General features: G+C 43.2%; 1 pseudogene; it reads right to left on the bottom strand.

The window, feature by feature from the left end:
• Positions 1 to 934: 934 nt before the first annotated feature.
• LOC112674377 (60S ribosomal protein L23a-like) lies at positions 935 to 12,719 on the bottom strand (annotated as a pseudogene).
• Between the last annotated feature and the right edge of the window lie 3 nt (positions 12,720 to 12,722).

Here is a 12,722-nt window from a genome sequence, read left to right as displayed (position 1 = left end):
AACACTAATTTGAGAAGATATATGCTCCCCTTATGTTTACTGCAATATTTACAGCAGCAAAGATATGGAAACAACCCAAGTGTCCATCAATAGATGAATGGATAAAGAAGATGTGGTATATAGAAACAGATATAGGAACATTACTTAGTCATAAAAAAAGAATGAGATCTTGCCATTTGTGACAACATGCATGGACCTAGATGGTATTATGTTAAGTGGAATAAGTCAGATAGAAAAATACAAATACCACATGATTTCACTTATATGTGGAATCTAAAAAACAAAAGAACATACACAAAAACAGAAAAAAAATCCTTAAATACAAAACACAAACTTGTGTTTGACAGAGGAAGAGGTCAAGAGGACGGGTAAAATGGTTGAAAGGGAGTGGAAGGTCCAGGCTTCCAGTCATGGAATGAATAAATCACAGGGGTGGGAAGTACAGAAAACATGAGAAGATAATCAATAGTATTGTAATAGCATTATATGGTGACAGATGGGGGCTACACTTGGGTGAATGTAGACTAACATATACAGTTGCTGAATCATTATGTTGTACCCTGAAACTTATGTAATATTGTGAGTCCACTATACTTCAATTAAAATTTTTTATTAATTAAAAAGTAAAATAGGCAAGGGATTCAAAGAGAAATTTCTCTAAAGATGTACAGATGGCCAAAAAGTACATGGAAAGATGTTCATCATTAATCATCAGGAAAATGCAAGCTAAAACTACAATGAGATATCACTTCATACCTACTAGGTTGGCTATAACTAAAAAGAACAGGAAAATAAATGTTGGCAAGGTTGTGAGGAAATTTGGGACCCTCATATAATGCCAATGGGAATGTAAAATGTAAATTGTTGTGCAAAACAGCTGACTTCCTCCAAAAGCTAAACATAGAATTACCATTATCAGCTAGCAATTCTACTCCTAGGTATACACCCAAAGTAACTGAAAACAAAGATCCACACAGATACTTGCACACCAATGCCCATTGTAGCATTGTTCACAATAGACAAAAGGTAGAAATGACACAAACATCCATGAACAGATGAATGGATAAACCAAGTGTGTGTGTGTGTGTGTGTGTGTACACAATGGAGTATTATTCAGCCATAAGATGGAAGTCTTCACACATGCTAAAACATGGATGAATCTTGAAAACATTATGCTAAGTGAAATAAGCCAGACACCAAAGTATAAATATTATATGAATCCATTTATAGGAAATATCTAGAAGAGGCAAATTCTTTTTTTAAATTTTATTTATTTATTCATAGAGACACACACAGAGAGAAAGGCAGAGACACAGGCAGAGGGAGAAGCAGGCTCCATGCAGGGACTCAATCCTGGGTCTCCAGGATCACACCCCAGGCTGCAGGTGGTGCTAAACCACTGCACCACCGGGGCTGCCCTAGAAGGGGCAAATTCATAGAGACAACATGGATTTGAGAATATGAGGAGTTGGAGGAAAACAAGTATAAAATGGTTGAGTTTCTAGTTGGGTGATAGATAAAGATTTGGAAATAGTAGTGATGGTTGGAGAACACTAAATTTAGTTAATGTTTTCAAATTGTACACTTAAAAGTGGTTAAAGGTGGCATGCTTACATTTCTTTTACACTCCATATATTTTACCACAATACAATTTTTTAAAAAGAAAAAATTGATCTTTTAAAAAGTTATTTATTTATTTATTTATTTATTCATTCATTCATTCATTCATTCATTCATTAAAGACACAGAGAGGCAGACACATAGGCAGAGGGAGAAGCAGGCTCCCTACAGGGAGCCTGATGTGGGACTCATTCCTGGAACTCCAGGATCACGCCCTGAATGAAAGGCAGACGCTCAACTGCTGAGCCACCCAGGCGTTCCAAAAATTTGATTTTTTAACATGATCCCCCAACAATGCAAAATCAGTCAACACTGGAAAAACAGGAACTCTGAAGTAGCAAATGGCGGACTAAGTCATTGCCTGAAAATTACTTAAAACCAGCTGCTTTTGCATAATCCACTTGAAATGAGGGCAAGAAAGGAGAGGGTGGTGGTCTGAGGTTTTTTCCCTCCCAACCCCACTGATCCAGCTGTATGCTAAACTTAGGCTCATTATACCTTCTTCGCAGTCTGCCTTCTGAAATAGCTGTGCTGTATAGGCACTCAGCTAGGGGAGGCAGAATCACGGGAGTCCCTAAGCTTAGAAATGTTGTGTAGGTGTACACAGGCTTGTACAAGAGGCTTCACTTGCTCATCTGAGCTGAGAATGAATCTCTTTAAACCACCTTCTTGTCTAAATCTGAATCTAATTCCATGGGAGGAATGAATGGGAATTTGACCAAACGACCCATGAACTACGAGAGAGACTCCTAGAGCACAGAATGTAAAGCACAGGAAGGCTGGCAGATGCAAGTCAAATACTCAGGTGCTCTCACTACTGCAAGGGTTATCTCATAAGGCCTCAGTCTATTCCAGGAACATGCTTTAGGCTCAGACTTCCTCAGGTTGTGTTCATCCCTCAAGGCCAGTCCTCCAGGTTGAATGAACTAAAAGAAAGGAATCCTGGGAAATAGAAGGAGAAAGAGAAATTTCACAAAGCCATTGAGATATGAAAACATTGAGAAGTGGAGACAAAAAGAGAAACAGATTTTAACAAGCCGTCTCAAATTGTCAGTATCTGTTTGGTGTTTGCTGGGTTCAGAACAGTTTGGAGCCAAAAGAAACCAAAGGCGTGGTTTGTGCTCTTCAGAGAACTATCATTTTAATGAGTACCTATTTCATCCCTAGCCACTGTGCTGGTCTCTTTGCACCAATTACCACAATTGCAACCTTCCCACAACTCAGGGAAGGAGGTGTTGCATTATCAACTTGTAATAATCAAGATGGAAAGACACAATGGAGAGTTGCAAAGCAGAGAATATGGAATGCTGGACATCTCTCCACCTGCCCCACTCATATTCATATACTGTCAAGAAGGGCAGTCAGGTGGTATTCAGGAGAAGGAAAATGGATGTCTTCATATGGGTAGCCAGATAAATTCAACAAATGAGAGAACAGGTAAATTAAGAAGAGGTGGCATGGCATAAAACCTTTCCCTTGACCAAGTTAAAATCTGGCTGGATTTACAGGTGCGAGGACAATCACCAGAACTCAGGGACACGATGAAGTATAAAGTGAGGACACTAACAGGTGACTTGGGGTCTGACTCCTGTGAAAGTCGTCATTGGCAGTGCGTGCTTCAGGAGCTCAGTAATCACAAATGTATCCTCCATGTGTAAGAAAAGTACTGCTCTCTGGAGTCCACCATTGGTGTGAGCTTAGGTTTGAGGAGGAAAAGCCTCAGCCCTGATCTCAGCTATTTCCTTAAAGTGTCCTAGGAAGTTCCACTTTGATCTTGATTATGTCTCATCACTAAGATCATCTGTGTTAGTGCATGTCATACGGGTAAAATAGGCCTGCTTCTTTAGTGTGTAAGTTGTTTTGCAGAATGATTTTTTTTTAAAAAAGACTGCATAGTGTTTAAGGAGGATTTAAAACCTTTTTAAATGGCATTCCAATGTATCTATAAAACATATCCTTCAAAAAAGCTCATTGATCACTTTCCTCTACAACTCATCAATTCTCCACACTTTAAACAGCCAAGCACAACTCATACCTCTGTACTGCCCACCTGCTTGCCTAATCATGCTTGTCCAACCAATGTAAATCTATCATCCACCTATTTGAAATCACTTTCCATCCAAACTCACCCTTCTACCTAAATATGGCCCACACACTAAACCTCTGCTGTCCCCTGATCCTGTCCTCTCCCCCACATGTCCAATGCCTTGTCTTCCTACCTACCATTAGCCCAAACTTAAATTTCTCCTTTCCCAAATTGCCATACTCTTATTCTTTCCAAATATTTCACCCTAACTACAGATATCAATCCCTCCTATAATCAGATCTCATTATCTTAATCACATGATCTATCTCACTCGTGTGGTTGTCTCTTCACCATCCCAAATAGAGGCATCCTAGGAAGGTGTGGAATTTTCTGCCTTATTTAACACGAATCCTCCTACTTAGAAATGAATTCCTTTCACACAATCTGTCTCTCCTTCCGCACAAAGGCTACTTCTAGGGCTGCCAAATAAAATACAGGATGCCCATTTCAATTTGAATTTCAATAAACAACGAATCATTCTTTTTTTAGTATAAGTAGCCCCATGTAAAAAAAAAAGCTTAAAAATACATTATTTATCTAAAATTCAAATATAAGTAGGCCCCCTGTATTTTTTTTTTTTCATTCTAAATCTGGCAACCCCAGATACCATACATTCCCCTTAGGACCAATATGGCATCTCATTTTTTAGTGTCTCATCCTAGAAAAAGGTCTCAGACTGATGAAATGTGCCTGTCCAGGGGTTGCAGATCACAATTTCTAACCATTCAATCCTACTCACAATGTTGTCTCTTCCCCTTCATCTCAATCCCTAAACCCAGATGCTCTTCAGTACCAAAGCAACTGGATGGGAATCCCTTAACCAAAGTGAATTCCCAGACGGCAAAAACAGATAACTCTGAGGGAAAAAGAGGAAAGGTCTGGAAGGATACTACCAAAATGAGGCTTGAGGAGGAGAGTATAATGGCAAAGACAATGAAACACCGGCCACAAATATGCTGAGGAGGAAGTGGGAAGTCCAGTTTGGGACAGGAGTTGATTCTGTTAGCCTCTAAATTCACATGCTCCTCCCCACCTGCCCTACTCATATTCACAGACTGTCAAGAGCAGAGGAGAAGAACTGAGAGAGAACTCAAAGATGGACAGGTGAGCTCAGGGACAGGATGCTGGAGGACTCAGAGAAGATGGAGAAGATAGAGAAAATGGAGGAGTTCAGGAAGGGTGAGATCTCAGTCTGAGCCTGTTTGCCTGCTGGCACTTACCTAGAGGTAAAAGTCTACCTGGAGGCCTGCATTCCTTTTCTTTTCTTTTTTTAAAGATTTTATTTAAGAGAGAACACAAATGGGGAGGAGGGCCAGAGGGAGAAGCAGACCCCCAGCTGAACAGGAAGCCCAATGTGGGGCCCAGGTCCTGGGATCATGATCTGAGCCAAAGGCAGATGCCAAATCAACTGAGCCACTCAGGTACCCCAGAGGTCTGCATTTCTTAAGTCTTCCTAACACAATATAAGGTCTGGGTCAGGAATACCCTACCTTAGAGGGGACCTAGCCTACAATAAAAGTAACCACTCCTCACAGTTGTCACCTAGTCCCTTTGCACCAGGAGAAAGTAAAAAATCACCTTCCAAACAGATATCCCAGACACTACTGAATGTCAGCTTGTCAAGGAACATGACAGGGACCCAGGATAAGGAGATATAAGTCTATTTCAGCAAGAAGGTGGCCATGAAGTTGAGGGCCAAGACAGAGACTTGACCTGCTTCCTTGGGTTCTTCTTGGGAGAGATTCATGTTCTGGTGAAGATTGGAATGGAGCCAGTGATGGCATAGGACAAGACATGCTTAGGAACATCCCTCTGCTGTTTCTCCCTGGCAGGCCTGAGCTAGCTCCTTCCACTTGAGCTCTTTTGAAAGGAGATTTTGGATATGGCCAAATCTCCAGTTGCTTTCTATCAGATTGCGCAAAGTTCTGCCTTGGGCAGCCCCAGTGGCACAGCAGTTTGGCGCCGCCTGCAGCCTGGGGTGTGATCCTGGAGACCCAGAATCGAGTCCCACATCGGGCTCCCTGCATAGAGCCTGCTTCTCCCTCTGTCTGTGTCTCTGCCCCTCTCTCTGTGTCTATGAATAAATAAATAAAATCTTAAAAAAAAAAAGAAGTTCTGCCTTCCCCATATAACCCACTCCCTCCCTATGTACTGGACCCCGCATACTACTAGCTTTATTTCTTGTTGCTTCCCTAAGCTGATTCTCTCTAGTTTTTTGAGGTTTTGTTGTTGTTGTTTTAACCTCTCTTATCCCTCTTACTCAGTGGATATCCCTCTTCATCCTCCCTTGCTGTAAGGGAATTAAGTCTTATTCTGCTGTCCATTTTCTTAATTATAGGAGGTTCTATTCCTATGGAAGAAGACATATATATTACACGTCAGGGGTTGGGCATACAAGAGTCACACTGAAAATAAAAATAGACCATTTAATAGAATCCAGTATTTCCAACATTTACTTAACAAAACAACCATTTTCCCCCTCCTTCCCATCCCCCACCCTGGCCCCATGTAATGTCCATATGCATCTTCTTCTATAGGAATGGAACTTACATGTAGGTGTGGCTATGTGACTAAGGTCTGGCCAAGGAGATGAGGGCGGGCTGCCTGAGCTGTGGCTTCTTGGAGACTTCTTTTAATAAGAGCTGGCCCACAACCCTTCACCTTTTCTTGTCTCTTCCTCCATGTTTCTATCTAAAATCTGAATGTGACGACTAGAAATCTACCTACCGGACAAGGGATGATGGAATATAAGTTGGAAGGAACTGGGACCCCTGAAGACTTTGTAGAGCAAAGCCAGAGCAAGTCACAGACTGAATACCTCCTGTTGTAAAGTTCCCTTAGATCCGTCCAAGCAGAAAACCCCTTCCTTCAGTGCTCTTACTGCACTTTGCACTGATCTTTCCTCCAACGCATAGCTTATTGAATTAAACTTGTCTCTTATACATAGAGATTTCCCAAATCAAAGTCCATTCTGTGGATGGACTGTATCGAGGTGAACCTGAGTGAATACTGTATCGAGGAAGAACCTGAGTCCAAGTTTTTGTTGAGTGGAAAAGAAAGTCACAACTGCTTGGTGTTACCTGCCTAAATATGGCAAGGAGACTAATAGTTTGCCACCTGAGTGAGGCATGCATCTATTTCATTTTAAAATATGATTTCTAGGGCAGCCTGGGTGGCTCAGTGGTTTAGCACCACCTTCAGCCCAGGGCGTGATCCTGGAGACCTGGGATGGAGTCCCATGTCAGGCTCCTTGTATGAAGCCTGCTTCTCCCTCTGCCTGTATCTCTGCCTGTGTGTGTGCGCACGTGTGTGTGTGTGTCTGTGTGTGTGTGTCTATGAATAAATAAATAAAATCTTTAAAAAAATAAAATATGATTTCTAAAGAGTAAGGAACCAGTCTCTTATTTTCTGTCTCTAGTGCCCAACTAGATTATAGAGTAGAATGTAAACTGCATGACTTTTAAAGATAAAATGAGACTCCTAAATTAATGCTCTCAGCAAGGAGCAGCAGGGCCACCAAGCCACCTGGGGCAGAAGCAGCTGGATCTCCAAGGCCTGAACACCAGCCACAAATAGCACTCCACAGGCCAGCTGGGAGTGGGAGCTGTGGCCAGTGAGGCACCCACAGAACAAGCAGCAATGGAGATAGTGGTCACTGGGCCCAGGAGGTGGCCCTGGACAGCAGCTCTCTTCTCCTGGTGACCAGTGGAAGACTTTCCAGGAGCTGTCAGGCACTACCCTGCCAGTGGGCCACTGAGCTGCTGCAGGATGCCTTGGGATAACACTCAGGAGGCTGCCAATGCAGAGCAGGACACTTTAACATTTGGGTCTCAGCAGACTTGTACCTTTCTTTTTTTTTATGGTGAAAAAATTTATATTTAAATTTATAGCCGGCTAGACTCAGTTTAGATGATCCCAATTTTGTTGGCAACATCCAAAGCATCATAGTCAGGAGCCAGTCGAACATATGCTTTCTTCTCTCCATCAGGCCTGATCAAGGTGTTAACCTTGGCCACATCAATGTCATAGAGCTTCTTCACAGTCTGTTTGATCTGGTGCTTATTGGCCTTGACATCCACAATGAACACAAGTGTGTTGTTGTCTTCTATTTTCTTCATGGCTGACTCAGTAGTCAGGGGGAACTTGATGATGGCATAGTGATCAAGCTTGTTTCTCCTGGGGGCACTCTTTCAAAGATATTTGGGCTGCCTTCGGAGATGCAGAGTCTTGGGTCGTTGGAATGTAGGTGACATGGATCTTCTTTTTTTGTGACTGTGCACGCCTCTCAGCACCGCTTTCTTAGCTTTCAAAGTGTTTGCTTTGGCTTCGGCTTTGGGAGGGGCAGGGGCTTCCTTCTTTGCCTTCGGTGCCATCTTCCAGACATGTACCTTTCTGATTGCAATTGCAGTATCTGCAAGAAACAGCAGAACAGATACTTCATTGCTCAGGCTTCTCTCACCAAGCTCCTGAAGGGAGCTAAGGGCATAACCACATATACACTCAAAGCACAACAAAGCCTAGCACACTGGCCCATGCCAAATGAACAAGCCTTTTAGAATCTCTAAAAGTAAGAAAGTGTTTTACTTGAGCCCAACTTAGGCCAGCTGCCAGGGAAACACACTGTTCACAGATTAGAAAATATTCTGGAGAATGAACAGTTTTTACAGGGTTATATACTTTTTTACATCTTGTAGGAGCTTAGAAGATCATAGATTAGCACATAGGCAGGAATGAGTTTTATAGCAAAGGAATGCCAGTGGTAGGAACATTGACAGCTCAAAGATAAGTTGATTTTCCTTCAGGCTACTCATTTACAAAGCAGATGTACAACGCATGTGTGGTGGGCCATAAATTAGGCTTTGGGTTTGAACCACATTTAGGTACTCATGCTAACTTAGAAAGAAATTTAAAATGGCTTCCCTTGTGTATGAGGTCTTTCGAGACTTTTTTTCTCATCACACTTCTGTGAGAGCTGTGGCATTCAGAGCTTTTACATATCCTGCTCACACCCTGGAGGTTTTGGAATTGCCACATGCTGCCCGCCTGGAGGAGAGTGGTGTGTGGAGCATGGCCACTGAGGAATTCAATGCCATGGATTGGGAGAGGGCCAGGAAGGAGCACAAATGCATCAAGGCCGTGTCTGAAGAGGGAGCTCATGCTTCTCCTTTCCTAAAAAGTTGTAATGACCGGGGCCAGCAGCTTTGCTGCCCTCACTACACCCCAGTGGTGCTTGTGAATGTGCACCCAGGAAGCTGACTCCACTGGTCAGTGGCCATTGTGATCTCTGTGGTTTGTTCCAGCTACTCATTTCTTTAGGCAGCTCTTTGTCCTCAGATTTGGACATGGGCTAGTTGACATCCATCTTTCTCTTCCCAACTTTTGTGTGACCTAAAATACTTAGTTAAAAATAAATACTTTTAACAGTGAAGCAATTGCTGTGGCTTAACAACAAAAAGATAAAATGAGATCCTCAAATTAATTTGATACCTGTGACAAGCCACTTTGGGGTGTCTGCTCATTTTCCTCTTGCTTGGGTGTTCCTCAGTGAGAAAATCTGAGCTGCCCTAGGAAATCAAAACATGAAGGACAGCGATGCTATCCTCTTGGAATTGTTGAACCAGCAAGATGGTGATTTTTTTAAAATGTGCTGTTGGTTGTTGACTTTGGAGTACATCAAACAGAAGACACCTTTGTGAGACTATAACTCTGCTGAATCAGGGTTTTAGTGAATGACTAATATAACAAATTGGATGCCTGATGAGTAAGGTACCTGTGGCTAGTTAGGATTCCTCCCTCCAAATCCTAAAAGTGTTTCTGAACAAGCCCCGAGCAGTGCAGATGTATTTTCCTTCCTCTGATCTCAGACTCTTTCTCGGTTAAAGGATTGATTCCCCTGATATTTTAGAACCTAGCTTCTCCTATCTCCTGAGTGGCCTCAGATACTCCTTTCCCGAATCTCCATCCTCTCCACTGCCATTTTCCCTTTAGCAACATATTCAAATCTCTTTCACCCTGAAGCTGTAGGCCCTACTCCCTCTAGTAGTCCTATGTTCTGCAGTAGAGATGGCCTTTCATCGTTCATTTTTATAACCAAGATTCTGGAAAGAAATGATACAACCTGTGTCCCCTTCTTCCCTTTCCACCATACTGCACGCAAGCTGCCCCTATTAAACACAAAAGACTCCTGGTTATCCTAAATTCCATAGATCCTCTTCAGAGAGAGAGAGTATAAGGTAATGGTAACCAGCACAGACTCAGGAAGCCAGACTGCCAGGGTTTACATCCCCATTCTGCCACGTACCAGCAGCATGATTTTGCACAAAACACTGAACTTCCTCGTACTTCCATTTCCATCATCCCTAGGATGGGGTTTTTGTGAGGATTAAACAGCAAAGGGTTCTTGGATGATTGAGTTAGTAGGTATAAGGAGCTTTATAACATGCCTAGAATATAGGAATTCCCAACTGATCTCTATAACATATGACATTACTGTTGTCAACGTTTTATTCTTTTATTATTATTTTTAAATATTTTATTTATTTGACAGAGAACACAAGCAGGGGAAGCAGTAGGCAGACAGAAAGGGAGAAGCAGGCTCCCCACTGAGTAAAGAGCCCGATATACTGGGATCATGACCCTAGCTGAAAGCCGACACATAACTGACTGAGCCACCCAGGAGCCCCTGTTGTCAAACTTTTAATTGAAACTCTCCTCCCTTGGTTGTCCTGACCCGTTTTTGTTTGTTCATTTTCCTCATAATTTGCTGGCTACTCCTTATTCTTTATCCTTTTCTCCCAGCTTCCTGTTTTGCTTCTGTATTTTAAAGTAAAATCATCTTTCTAAATAACTAATAAAAATAAAACCATTATTTCTAAAGATTTTAAGTTTGAAAATAATTAAGCTATCTCATGAAGAGCTTCCATTAAATTAATGGAAATTAATGGATAAATCCATTAATTGAAATCACATTCAAGTATCTCTTTTTTCCCATCTTTCATTCCAGTCTCATCTCATTGCTTCTGTTCTTTTAAGCTCCACCTCCTATTTCGTCCCTCCCCCCACCCCCACCCCCACCCCAGCCGAGGCTTTTCTGAACTTTTCTCAAATTCTTATGTACTTAAAAAAAAAATCTTAGGTACTCCTTATCTATGCTCCCAGAATATATTATGGAACTTCTACCTCTGTCATACCACTTATGGCCCCTGCTGTCTCCATGCTAGGATGTGAGCCATTAGAGGAATGGGACTGAGTCTCACTCATCTTTAAATTCCTAAGATCTGGGATCCAGGGGTGGCTCAGCGGTTTGGCGCCTTCCTTTGGCTCAGGGCATGATCCTGGAGTCCCGGGGTTAGGTGGAGCCTGCTGCTCCCTCTGCCTGTGTCTCTACCCCCCTCTCTCTCTGTGTGTGTGTGTCTTTCATGAATAAATAAATAAAATATTTTTAAAAATAAAAAACAAATTCCTAAAATCCAATATAGTCACATGAATTGGCAGTGCTTGAGAAACACCTGTTGAGTGAATGAAACAATAAATAGGATGAGCACTTTGATTGGGCCAATGTCTCTTGAAAGAAAAGGCTGAAGAGTTCAACATGTACTGAATCCTTCCTACATGGAGTGCAGGGATCAGAACCATTTGCTTGATTTTTACTACAGTACTTTCCCAGAATACACTCACCACTATCCAGGTAGCCATACAAATAGAGCGGGTGCAAGCACAGGCTCTGGTATCAGACTGTTCATCTTTCAGCTTCACCAGTGACTAAATGTGTGATCTTGGGCAAGTCACTTAATCTCTGCGTGCACCAGTTCCCTTCTAAGATAAAAATAATAATACATATCAGAATTTGTGTTACAAGCTAATATGATAACACATATACAGTGTTTAGAACAGTGTCTGGAACACACCACATATATCAATTTAAAAGTTGTTATTTCAAATATTAAGACGACTCTGGATAGATAGAATATTTTGGCCTTAGTTCTCATTAAAAAGGGGCGCCTGGATGACTCCTAGGTTAAGAGACCCACTCTTGATTTCAGCTCAGGTCATGATCTCAGGGTCCTGAGGTCAAGCCCTGTGTTGGGCTCCCCTGTCAGTGCGGAGTTTGCTCAAGAGTCGGTCCCTCTGTCTCTTCCCCTACTTGTACGCTCTCTAAATAAATCTTTAAAAATATATATGAAATTAAAATGAACTGCAGCTCCTCTGGAGAATTCCAGGATTAGAAACATGACTGGCTACTCCTGAAGGCGTGACTGGTAAAACACTGATGTTTTCACCGCTCCCCAGCCCCAGTACTGAGCTCACAATCCAGGTCAGGTCCCTGGCTACCTCACCCAGCCTTTCCTCCTTTATTTTCTTAGTATTTATCCTCCCTCTTTGCTGTCTGAGGGCCTTTTAAAAACTTTTGTTCCCTGAACAATCGAACAGGGAAAGCAGACCTTCACAGATTTCTCACTGTGCAGGCAATCTTATTTCTGCTCCAACCCAAACAAAAGTGATTGGTCTTCGTTGACTGCAGCCCAGCAGCAGGACCGGGGACCCCCGTGATCCCGGGCGGTCCCATCCTCCGCGCGGCTGCTACCAGCACCCCCGGTAAAGTACTTCCTCCGTTTCGCCAGCCCCATCTCGGGTGGCTGAGCGCTTCCGCCGCGCTCCGGGAGCCTCCATCTCTCCCGGATCCTTCCGGGTGTTCTCAGGGTGGCCCTCGTCTCCGTGACGCTACTTCTGGCTCGAGTCCTCTTTTAATTGCTTTTCAGGAAAGAGCACAGAAGGCAGACACTGGAACAGAAACTACGTCGTTTCTCTTCAAAGCGGTAAGGGAGCCCGCCCTCAACCCAGCACCCCAGGGGTCTCGCAGGCCCCGGGCTGTTGGCCGCCCCGCCCCGAACCACCGGCGGCCCGGAGCGCAGGCGCCCCGAGGCCCCGCCCCCTCACAGAAGCTCATCTCCCATTGGCCCAGAGGCCGGGGGCGGGGCGCCCCAGCCTCCGGAGCAGGGGTGGTCATGTGACTCTA

The sequence above is a fragment of the Canis lupus genome, chromosome 35 (assembly GCF_003254725.2).
Source record: "Canis lupus dingo isolate Sandy chromosome 35, ASM325472v2, whole genome shotgun sequence".
Classification (NCBI taxonomy): domain Eukaryota; kingdom Metazoa; phylum Chordata; class Mammalia; order Carnivora; family Canidae; genus Canis; species Canis lupus.
The sequence above is the reverse complement of the archived record's forward strand: the minus strand, read 5'-3'. Positions and strand labels throughout refer to the sequence as shown.